Below are 13,542 nucleotides of genomic sequence, written 5' to 3' on the forward strand. Positions count from 1 at the left end.
GTAGCAACAAATGACCCACATCAACGAAAGGCACAAAGCTAGCATTAAAGCATAGGAAACATGGTGACACACGATCCACAGCAACAGAAGGCACAAAGCTTTCATCAAATCATAGCAAACATGGTGACACACGATCCACAGCAACAGAAGGCACAAAGCTATCATCAAAGAATAGGGAATAGAGCGAACGTCGTTAGAGCGTATAACGCACTGCCTCTAACTGCTAGAGTGTATGACGCACTGCCTCTAGCTGATGGAGCATATAACGCACGGCTTCCAACAGTGTGGAGCGTATAACGCACTGCCTCCAAGGTACTATGTATAGCGTATAACCACTGCCTATATGTCTAAGACTTGGCCAGACTCTCGATAAACCGAACGACACTCGGGGACAGAGGGTTTAACGCACTGCCTCTGCTACACCCCCCCCCCCCCTCCCCCCCCGACCATAGACCATACACCAATCCCCGAAGAGTAGCGTTAGTTCATTCCGGTAGTATACAACTGATACAAACGTCATCTGTTCAACTAGCACAACACAAATTGTACAGTATAACTGACTGTACCAACCATGCGTGAACAACGTCATTACTCACTAGTGGGATAGTATAACTGACTACCCTACTTATCATACGAACAAGAGTAACCAAAGTAATATACAAACATTCTATTATCACTTAACACAACATTACATGTGAAATAAGCATTAAACGAACAATGTTATAGTAACTTCAGCTATAACTTTAACGATAACCATTAAATGTTATACTACTCCAGCTATAACTTTAACCATGTCCTTACCTCGTAACCCAACGTTATATTAGCTCAGCTATAACATTGACTTCATTAGTCCAATGTTACATTAGCATTAGCTATAACATCGACATGTGACTTAAGTTATAGTAGTCTGGCTATAACATTGAGCCATAACCTCAAAGTTATACAGCTCCATCTATAACTTTATCACGACCTCAGAGTTGTACCAACCTAGCTATAACAATGAGCCATAATCTCAAGGTTATACTAGTTTAGCTATAACTCTAGGCCTTCTCATAAACACCCAACAAGCCTCCACTAGGGGTTCCATTGGGAACCCTAGCCGCACGCCCAAACACCCAAACGGAGCATAGGCAAGACACGTTATGCAATTTAAACAATAAAACGCATATGTAAACACACAAACACAATTAAACATGATAATAAACAATCAAACACGTTCTAGTTTCACAAATCAATTATTAAATAATGTAAATTACATCAATTGGCATAAACACAATTAAAGGAAAACTCCTAGTTACCTTTTTAGCAATTAATGGAAACCTCCATAAAGAATACGACCAACAAAGCCTTGTCTCCAACACGTGACATCATCCCAAAATCGACATTAAAGACGCACGAATCCAAAACGCCTTAAAATGCCATGAAGGACTCTTTTTCTTCTTTACCCATTAAAATTAGAGACCTTAAAGGTAGGTCTAAAGGTCCATACAAATAATTCCCATTAAAATATTTGGAGAAGAATATGTTGTAAAGATAAGAGCAAAGATTGTAAAAATATAATTTGTGTATGAGTTTGGAGGAAGGAAAGATACTCAACAATGGAGTCAAAGGGAGAAAAGAAGAACAAAAGAGAGAAATAGAGGAAGCTGTCGTGCGGCACTTTAAGTGAGAAAACAAAGGATATCAGCTTGCCTGATAGGTTAGGTTTTATATTTATAAGGGGATTAACTAATGGGTTTTAGGTCCATTAGCTCATACAATGGATTATCTAATCACAAATCGGATTGGACCATATTAAAACGCAAGGAGACCTTATAATAGAAAAGTAGTTATTAAATTAAAATAATAAAATCGTGCACGGACATTTCAACCCAATCAAAAGTAGATTAAAATGAGAAATAATAAAATATAGAACGGAAGCTATAAATATAAATATTTTCAGAATACATCCATACACTTCGAAATAATTAATTTAATAAAATAATTTTATAATAAAATATTATTATAAAATACGGCGTTTTACAATTCACCCCCCCCCCCCCCTCCCCTCTTGAGTATTTCGGATCGATAGACTCTTCACCTACCTATGCTCATTAGTATCCACCATTGATTCTCCTTGTTTTCTCCCTCTAAATCTCAAGGTTTTTTTTATTGTTTCTCCATATTTGTAGATCTAAGTCTTCGTACTCAACTATTTATTTTTGATGATTCTTAAATCATTTTCGTAGATCTTGAGTTTTTATATGAAGAAGGCTTTATTTTATGTTGGTTTTTTCAAGTTTGTGTACTTATTTGTGAAGCTAATTGAATATGGTCTGGGTTATAATCTGGGTATTTTATTTTAAACCTTAATTTAAGGAAGAAGAATTGTAGTGTTTTAATGGTTGATGGTTGATTAGGGGGGAGAAAATAGAGAACGGCGTCACTGAGATCAATTATCCATTAATTCCCTAACTTCCAACCATGAGATCTCAAAATTCCATTGAATGGACAAAAATTTACCTTCCATAAAATGGTCCAATTTATGTACTTCAAACTTAAAACACTTGAGTTATTACAGCTTGTTGGTAAAAAAATTACTAGAGTATGCAACTAATTTGTGGGTGACATTCTAAAAAGTGATGGGTAGCTTAGGGAAGAAGAAGTGTTGTTTTGGGAAGAACAAGAAGAAAAGGGTGTTTTTGATTGATTTACTGGTAATTTGAAGAGGTTTTTCTAGGTTTTAGCTAAGGTCGTAATGATGCTGATTCTAATTCTTTGTATATGGAAGATGATGAATGGAAAATTGTGGGACAACACCTCATTTTATCTGTTGTTACGGGTTAGTAATGGACCAATTCTATTAAAAGAAAATGGGTATAATAGTTGGGTATGTTGGTAGCTAAACTATAGGTTGGAGTATTTTGAGAAGCATCCCAATAGTTTAGAGTATTTTCATTAAATAACCATTTTTTTTACTTTCAGTTTCAATTATATTTCTGGGATTCACTTTGGAAGAAACTTACTTATGTGAGTCTGTGACAGTCTCCTTTTTTTTGCCCCTTCTGCTACTCGTAAACTCCCTTTCTCTTTTGATTCAGATTTTAATTTAGATGTTTTTCGTATTGTTATTATGTAAAGTTGTGTTTCAGTTTCCATTGTCTTTTTTGCAGGTAATATGCATTCATTTTCTGCAGATCCTTTGGACTTTTCTGGCTATAATACTGTGTTAGTTGTGTTAACAACCTCGCCATTTAAAACTGCATTGTTAATCAACATTTGGTGACCGTCTATTCACTCGCATGCCCCATTAGCTCTCTCTTAATTATTTACCCTTCACTTTGCTCATTTCATTTCATTCTTTCTCCACTACTCATTTCACTTGACACACTTTACCTTTGATGCCATATGCTCAGCTCAATTATTCATGATCTCTGCCTCTGAGTACTACTAATCAAGATCATCATTTTGGTCAAGACTCAAGATCCCATCTATCTTGAATTTCGTGATGGTTTTTAATACAGGATTTGTTTTCGCCTTATTTTTCCCATTCCTTTGCTTTGTTCATTTCTGATTTTCTGAGCAGATCTCCTGAGGCTGGAATTTCTGAAGAGAACTCCTGGAGCTAGAGTTGAGGTCAGTGTTTTATAATCCTGGCTTATGAGTTAAAATTAAGACTGGATGATTATGAGAAGGCTGCCTGTGTTGGTAAAATTGCTGTTAAATAATCCTATAATTTGTTTCCACATTTCTTACTCTATTATCTTTTGCAGGGCATCAGGTTGTGTGTCTAATCCATGGGATGACGTATCTCCATAAGCATTACTTAATACTTGTTGTGCGGAAGCGATACGGAGTAGATGCAAAAATAAAAGACACACAAGATTTACGTGGTTCACTATCAATGCGATAGCTACATCTACCAGGGCGAGGGAGAATAATTCACTATGTCGGGAGAATTACAGATTACAAAAGATGAGCACAGAGTTTTTCTAGATCTGCCTCTTAAAACTCTCAATGTGTTTGCCTCACAAATATCTCCTTAAAGAATAACTAAATTAGGGTAGATTTTATATATTAAGCTACCCTAATAAAGATTATTCTAATTAGGAAATAATAAATAAACAAACTTAATAAACTAAACAAGGAAGTCGGAAACCTAGACCAAAAGACAATTAAACTTGGAAACAAGTGGGACCCACTAATTTTCAATAGCAAGGTCAAAAAACACACGTAGAAAACAATGTAGTTCCAGCATTCTACGCGACCCGCAAACATGTGCCCGTCTTGTAGTTCTTTTTCCTTTTTTTTCTTTTTTATTCCTTAGTCTAATTTATCTCACCGTAATCAAACTCCGACATACTCCGTAAGCGACATACGAGTCACATACTAACAATTCTCCACCTTGACTCGGACAGTCGCATTTAGCAAACGACTTCCAAATCACTCGACCACTATACAGGTCACTCAAGTAGACTTATAGCTGCCATGTTCTAGCAAATTGAGCTCTCACACTAGAACACCATAGACTCCACCTTGAGTCTATAACCATCTAATATACCCTGGACTGGGTCTGCCGTCCAATAAGCCCTGGACTAGGCCTGCGTCCATTTAGCCCTGGACCGGGCCGCTCAAGGATGCTCCACCTTAAGCTCAGCACCCCGAAGGGTCAAGGACTTCTTTTGTTTTATGAACACTCTTGCTAAATTTAAATCTGTGTTTCTTACCAAACACACGCTGCTCATTAAACTCAACGTTACTCATCTTGACACCGTTAAGAAGATCCCTCTTGCACAATTGTTGTATCCCTCTATCACCCATATGACCAAGCTGCTTACGCCAAACCTTAGCCTTCTTCTCGTGATTTACGGATGCACAACTTGCAAAATTAGTCAGTGTTTCACCTTGTAATACATACAAGGAATTTTGTTTGACACCTTTCAGCACCAAACTAGAACCCTTCGTGACAGACAAAATCTCCCTTTACTCTGAAACTCATATCCTAAATCACTTAATAAACCAAGTGATATAAGATTCTTCCCTAAAGCTGGAACATGTCTCACATTAGTCAAAGTACACTTCTTACCCTCAGCAGTCTTCACCTTGATTGACCCAATACCCACTACCTCACAAGTAACATTGTTACCAACAACAACGCGACCCTCATTAAAGGACTCATAAGCATTAACCAATGCTTGTGTGAACACATATGATAAGAACACCCAGAATCTAGAATCCAACGATCAATAGGACGAACGGAATCAACCACAAGTGCATAGTCCGCCTCAGAATCGTACTTCAAATTCTTACTTTGAACTACAGCCGCATTAGACTTAGCTTTCAACTTAGGATAACTAGGTCTTTTATACCCGGGTTCTTTACATAGATAACAGAGATAAAGAATTATCGTGATATTGGTGTCTGGAATATTAGCCTTAGCCTTTTTCTTTCGAACTCCACCCTTTTTAGTATTATCAATAACTAAACCTGCCCCTGATGCGTTTTCTAAGTCAACAGTTGCTTTTTGTCGCAACTCCCTAGTGCAAAGTGCTGACTTCATTTCCTCTAGAGTCAACGTTTCTTTACCAAGAACAAAAGAATCCACAAAATTCTCATACGACGCAGGTAAAGAAACCAGCAGAATTAAAGCAGCATCTTCATCCTCAATCTTAACATCTATATTACGCAGATCTAGTAATATAGTATTATATTTGTCTAGATGGTCACGAAGTGACATACCTATTTGCATCATGAAAGAGAACAAACGTTGTTTCAACAACAACTTATTGGTGAGCGATTTTGTCATGTACAAACTCTCCAATTTCAGCCATAACCCCATTGCAGTCGATTCATCGGCTACCTCAGTTAGGACATCATCTGACAAACTCAACAAGATCGATGAATGAGCCATCTCCTCCATTGTTAATAAGGCAGGATCTTCCGTCTCAGTCACCCTAGGTTCAACACCCGCAGCCGAAGCTTCAGTCTTCGTCACCTTCGTGGAGAAACCCGGCGTCAAGGGTTTCCAGATGCACCGCTCCTTTAGCAAAGCCCTCATCTTTATCTGTGTAACACCCCCATACTCCAAGTGCCTTACCAGGACCACTCAGTTATAAGGATGTCACCATCTCGGTTACCCGAGGCAATGATATTCATAAGACAATAAAGAAACATATTTAAAAGTAAATAGTTTAAGTGATTACATGTTCAAAACCAAAACTAATAAACTGAAATACAACATTCTCAGACGGTCTACTGTTAAAACTATCAAAGCTATAAGACACCGTCTGACACAGCGGAAGACTTCTAACTGCCACGTGATGACTCATCCCAGCTATCCCATACGCGTCATATCATACCTGCTCAATAACTGCTCACCACCCCCGAATGGATCACCACAGTTTTTAAAACATTTAAACAGGGTCAGTACTAATCACACAATTCAATATATCAACAATAAGATAAACAGACAGCTTAACCGTCACACACACATAAACAACCACACCAATCCCAACAATCTCAATCACCGACTGTCCACTTTGGACCCCCGCCGATGGGGACCGCACTGCCGTACCCACCAAATCCCCGCTCCACATAGTGAGCGATAACCCTGTCCATTAATGTGCACATCCCTTCTGTGGCGGGTTCCACAGAAGGCGAAACTAGGGCGTGAAGCCACTCCCGCAAGTGACCCCACTAAGCCGAGGCCACGCCTCGCGAACCATCAACAACGATCACAACCACAATCACAATACAATTATTATATCAAACAACCAAATACAATACATCAACCAATATCCCATTATGGGACTAATACTGAGTAGGAAATCCTACCTGGTAAGCACACAATCGACGGTCTCTCTATCGCCGAGTCAAAAAGCTTCCTCTATGAACCCTCCTCCTATCATACAACATATAGAGGCTACCAAATCACATACTACACATAAACCCCCAAATCTCTAAATTAGGGTTTAACCAAATCAAAGGAAAGACAATAAAAAGGGTACATAGATCTTACCCTCGACGCAAGGAATTCAACGGTATAACCAACGACGCAAACTGACCTTCCAGACTCCGGGGATTGCTAATTATGCGATTAGAATGAAGAACTTGCTTGCTTTCTCTCTTAAACAGTAATTTAGGTTTTGCAAAAGTGATTTAGAATAATGACGACAAAGCTTATATACCTTAATCGCATAATTAACAAAACCCGAGAAAACTCCCCGTAAAACCGCACTCGATCGAGTACCCAAGGTACTCGATCGAGTACCCCCTTACTCTATCGAGTACCTAAGGCTACTTGATAGAGTACCCCCTTACTCTATCGAGTACCTAAGGCTACTTGATAGAGTACCCTACAGGTCAGAAACTTTTCTAAAACGCAACTTACCCTTACTCGACAGAGTAAGGCCTACTCGATAGAGTGCCCCAAGACTTATAAATGCGGAGTATTACAGTCTTCCCTCCTTAAAAAGAACTTTGTTCCCGAAGTTCAACCCATACTCTAAAAACAACCATACTAACTCGACCAAGACACAACAACATAACTAAGAACTCAAAAACTCGACCAAACATAAAACATGAACTCTTAACACCCACTCCACCAACTATGTTTACTTCCTTAACATGACTCATGATATCGTATCCACCACATATATATCTCTCACGACACCAACTTCATATATAACCAACCACCATCCACTAACACTGCTAGCTCCATAATATCATGCACTATCAAATCCAAAATCAAGACACTCATAGACATCAAACGGAATGTTACATTCTACCACCCTTAAAAGGAACTTCGTCCTCGAAGTTTACTCAGACTCATAACATCATCCTCCAACTGTCAACATTATATAAAATATTCTCATACTCCGAAGCATCACACTACTACAAGCACGGCCATGGCCTTTTATAAGTATTATCCACAAAACAAATCCCTCCTTTACGCTACGCTAACACTCTACTTCCAATTATATTACAACATGCACCACCATGAAACTCTCTTTTATCGCCTCCTACTCCTCTTAAGATAAATGTTACGTCCTCGTAACTCACTAATACTAAATCCTAGATATATCTTTTCATAATCCTCATCACCATCGCATGTCAAAGATAACCACCTATAATCTAAACACTCGCCATGCACCTACCCAAGGCTCACTTACTTAAACAACTCTCATACTTCACTTCTCTCGTCACACCACCTAACCTATACCACAAAATCCTTAATTTAACCCAAAACTTCACTTGTTCCCTATTACCGCAACATGACACACCTCTCTATATAAACTACATAAAACTCTTACCGCCAAAAGCATAACTCACGATCCACACTTGTTACGTACACTCACACTAGATCCTCAAGTTCCTTTCTTTTATTACCGCAAGCCTCATACATAACTTAACACGACACTAATTACTCAACGCTCTACACTCACTGTCTCAACAAAGGATTATGAACCACCAAAGATATATCGATCATTACCACACATGTTCTACGAATCACTTGCCATTACCATGTCCACTAAAGCCTTATCTAGAACAAGATCAAAATTATCAGTAACAACCTCTCACAACCGTGTCCCATCAACGAGAATATCACTATACCATGACAACAAATAAAAACATATACCACTCTATTTCATATCATATTCTACCCTCATTCCCAACTTAACCTGGTAAGAGACATCAATAAGAAAACAAACGTCTATCCGTACAAACCGAAACTCACAGGAAGCAACATCAAACAAAACAACAATCTATGTATGATTGGTATGTACTTTCGAAACTCGAATCATAATCATCCCACCTACTCCACCACAACCGGTGACGGCATCACAACACCGCCACCAATGACCACACGCAGATGCGAAAATACCCGCATCACAAAGACTATGTACCGTGCCAGGATCACCACCCGAGGCACAACAACCACATCAATAGTCATCACAATCGCATACAACTCCCATAAATACCGACTCGGAATAATTTCTCGACAAGAAAAACTTACTCAAATCCGCTTTACTAAATCATAACACAACATATTTTATGAATTAAACAGATAATTACCTCGTGAATATCATCCCCTTACCATATCACAGATTGACATGTACCATGAATAAAGACAAGCATAACTAGTCATGCCAAAACAGTCAAATTATTACCTTTTTAAACATCATTCCATTACGTTCTCGTATCCAACATGTATTACAGAAAATTCAGATAACAACTTTATAATTATAACACCATACCATTTTTTTTGTGAGGTCAGAACCTCACACAAACATTTATATATGACATAGACCCATAATCACATCCAACCAGTCAATCCAGATCACGTAAGTTACCACCTGATAAAAGTTACCGCTCACCCGAGCTTAACTTGTATACACCTCATAACATAGTCTCCCCTTCGCATATCCATCACCCTCTGCCAAATGTAGCCACACCATTAATACTCAACTACTAACAACCGCCTCATATAACCACATCTTATACTCTTTCATAACCATACTTATCAATCTTGTCCCTACAAAATCAATCTCTTTAGAATTCTTCGCTTTTCTAATATACCGTCACCCTTAATCACTAGTCACAAACCATAACACTACCACTTTGTCCGGCATCAAACTGTTACACTCATCTCTAAACATCACGATTTCTTTCCTATCTGTGGTTAGCATCCCAAATAACGAACATCAAATCCATCAACAACACTACCTCAACATTCTTCCCAATACTATCCTTAATTGTGTCATTATCTAACTCTCTACTCAAAATCTCATATCATGCAGATATTCTACCAACTTCTTACTCCCTTAATTCCCCGAAACTCATGATTAATCATGTTGTCCTGAAACTTCTGTATAAGCATGAACTTACTTACTCTTGATAGTATCATACATCTCGACGATTCCTTACTTTTATGTCACTTAACTCCGGTCAACATTTTCCTAGTTTTACTCCCCTCATTCTTTTCTTTTATACTTGACAAAATCCATTAACCATTCAACTCTTTATCCCTTCTACCTAACTCTTCAGTTCTCCAATTACCTTTTACCGCTCCAAAACTCAAATCTCATTATTTCTTATCGATATTATCTCACTCTTCCTTACCATGGGTCCTCTCTCATCACTCCACTCACTCACACTTATCACTAATTTGTCCATAAAAATCAACGTTTAAAGTTCAAACAATTACATCTCCCTTTTTACATCTCTTGAAATCAAAATTCTTTTTATACCGTTAATTGCCCAAGGAAATCACACATTAGTTTCGTCTCTCGATAACACAAATTTCTAAACTCAGTCACTATCTGCAAATCCACGTCGCGACATATCTCCATTAAGTTCACTATATACCACTCTTCTCAATTCCTCTAAAACGACCTTTCATTACATATATTCTTACTCAACACTATTTCTAACCATCTCCTCCATAATTCGTTATACATCTCAGGTTGCTACTATCCACATCCTTTCTTTCAATCTTTTCATTCTCACGTTCCTTAAACTTACATCATGCCTTGCCCACATTCACTTACATTTACATTACCCAACACACAACCATGTCACTCATCTCGTCTCGCACAACATGCTATATGCCTCAATTAAGCCTTACCAATCTTCCTTTTCTTTTTCCTCTACCTATCACAACACATATAAATCATGTTCTCCCCACCGAACTCATACTCATCATAGGTGCCACTCTTTACCTCATAAGATTGGGTAACTTACGCATCAGGATCAACATACATGTAAAACGGTGCATAAATAAGCAAAATAATACCTTTGAATTAAACATAATATGCAACGAATGTCAAAAGATAAGCATATGACCCAAAACAGGAGTCACTAGATCGAGTACAGGCCACTTGATCGAGTAAGGGACTTACTCGATCGAGTAAGTGAAGATCAGAAGCAAGTAAAACAAATCACCAGGGCTACTCGATCGAGTAACTAACGTACTCGATCGAGTTCCCCCTTACTCGATCGAGTACCAAGGCTACTCGATCGAGTACCCCAATTCTCAGCACTGTCCAGTTTTCGCAAAACAGTCATAACTCACTCATTACTTGGTCGTTTTGGGCGTGTGACATATCGTTAGAATCGTAAAAGAACAAGCTATCACCTCCAATTGGAATCACATTAAAATCATTTATGCATCTCAAGTTATAACAGTTTAAAGACAACTTTTTGTGTAATCGACGACATAACTATTCGATTTTCTCTTTCAAACAACTTAAACATCAACAAAGCGAATAAAAGCGACTCAATACTTGTAAAACCACTATCCCTAACCACATGTTACGACCTACCAAAAGCCAAACAATAACATTTATCATGCACATAATTCATTTAACTTGCCAATCATGGCTTCCCACGTGCTTTTATTCTATCACTTTTCGTAAACAAAATCAGAAATACATGACATCAAGTCCCCTATTCACATGTTACTAGCATAACAACATTATAAAATAACTTTCATTATATAACATGCTTAATCATAAATCATATTATCATACAACGATTATTCATCTTTTTCCACTAATTCATCCATCATGCCACATATTTATCCACCACATTCGTTCAACATATTCACCCAACACATGTTCAATTCACACTCCCAACTTTTGCGTACTCTTACTCAAAACGACAACAACAACATGTATACTTACGCATCGCTTTATATATATATAAACAGAACACTTTTCCTTACATAATTAAAACATGCCAAATTACATGTATCAATCATTATACTTTCATGCTTTACAATCAACCATCATACAATTCACGTCATCATCATCTTTCAACTCAGATCCCCCCATCCTCCACATGCATGCATCCATCAATTCATACAACATACTACTACATAGATACACAAAGCACACAATAAGCACATAACGATCCCGACACATATCCCATGGTGACCGGTTCAAAATCAGGGGCGAGTTCGCGACTTTAGGACGTCTCCGAGTCTTTGCATTAGCTCCTACAACCTTTACCCGGGTTCATTTTAATTAGACTCCCTAGGTTCATTAGATTCATTGGTTACAGGTTTCGGGATCGTCGCTCTGATACCATTTGTAACACCCCATACTCCAAGTGCCTTACCAGGACCACTCAGGTATAAGGATGTCACCATCTCGGTTACCCGAGGCAATGATATTCATAAGACAATAAAGAAACATATTTAAAAGTAAATAGTTTAAGTGATTACATGTTCAAAACCAAAACTAATAAACTTAAATACAACATTCTCAGACGGTCTACTGCTAAAACTATCAAAGCTATAAGACACCGTCGACACGTGAAGACTTCTAAGCGCCACGTGATGACTCATCCCGGCCTATCCCATACGCGTCATATCATACCGCTCAATAATCGCTCACCACCCCGAATGGATCACCACGAGTTTTAAAACATTTAAACGGGGTCAAGTACTAATCACACAATTCAATATATATCAACAATAAGATAAACAGATGACTTAACCGTCACACACACATACACAACCACACCAATCCCAACAATCTCAATCACCGACCGTCCCTTTGGACCACCGCGATGGGGGACCGCACCGTACCCACCAAATCCCCGCTCCACATAGTGAGCGATAACCCCTGTCCATTAATGTGCACATCCCTTCTGTGGCGGGTTCCCAGAAGGCGAAACTAGGGCGTGAAGCCACTCCCGCAAGTGACCCCACTCAGCCGAGGCCATACCTCGCGAACCATCAACAACGATCACAACCACAATCACAATACAATTATTATATCAAACAACCAAATACAATACATCAACCAATATCCCATTATGGGACTAATACTGAGTAGGAAATCCTACCTGGTAAGCACACAATCAGACGGTCTCTCTCTTGCCGAGTCAAAAGCTTCCTCTATGAACCCTCCTCCTATCATACAACATATAGAGGCTACCAAATCACATACTACACATAAACCCCCAAATCTCTAAATTAGGGTTTAACCAAATCAAAGGAAAGACAATAAAAAGGGTACATAGATCTTACCCTCGACGCAAGGAATTCAACGGTATAACCAACGACGCAAACTGACCTTCCGGACTCCGGGGATTGCTAATTATGCGATTAGAATGAAGAACTTGCTTGCTTTCTCTCTTAAACAGTAATTTAGGTTTTGCAAAAGTGATTTAGAATAATGACGACAAATCTTATATACCTTAATCGCATAATTAACAAAACCCGAGAAAACTCCCCGTAAAACCGACTACTCGATCGAGTACCCAAGGCTACTCGATCGAGTACCCCCTTACTCTATTGAGTACCTAAGGCTACTTGATAGAGTACCCCCTTACTCTATCGAGTACCTAAGGCTACTTGATAGAGTACCCTACAGGTCAGAAACTTTTCTAAAACGCAACTTACCCTTACTCGACAGAGTAAGGCCTACTCGATAGAGTGCCCCAAGACTTATAAATACGGAGTATTACAATCTGCCATAGTGCAAAACTATTCCTCCCGTCGAACTTCTCAATCCTTATAGTGTCACTTGCCATCTTCTAGTCCCTGGATCCAAA

This window comes from Silene latifolia, chromosome 4 (genome assembly GCF_048544455.1).
Source record: "Silene latifolia isolate original U9 population chromosome 4, ASM4854445v1, whole genome shotgun sequence".
In the NCBI taxonomy this organism is placed as follows: Eukaryota; Viridiplantae; Streptophyta; class Magnoliopsida; order Caryophyllales; family Caryophyllaceae; genus Silene; species Silene latifolia.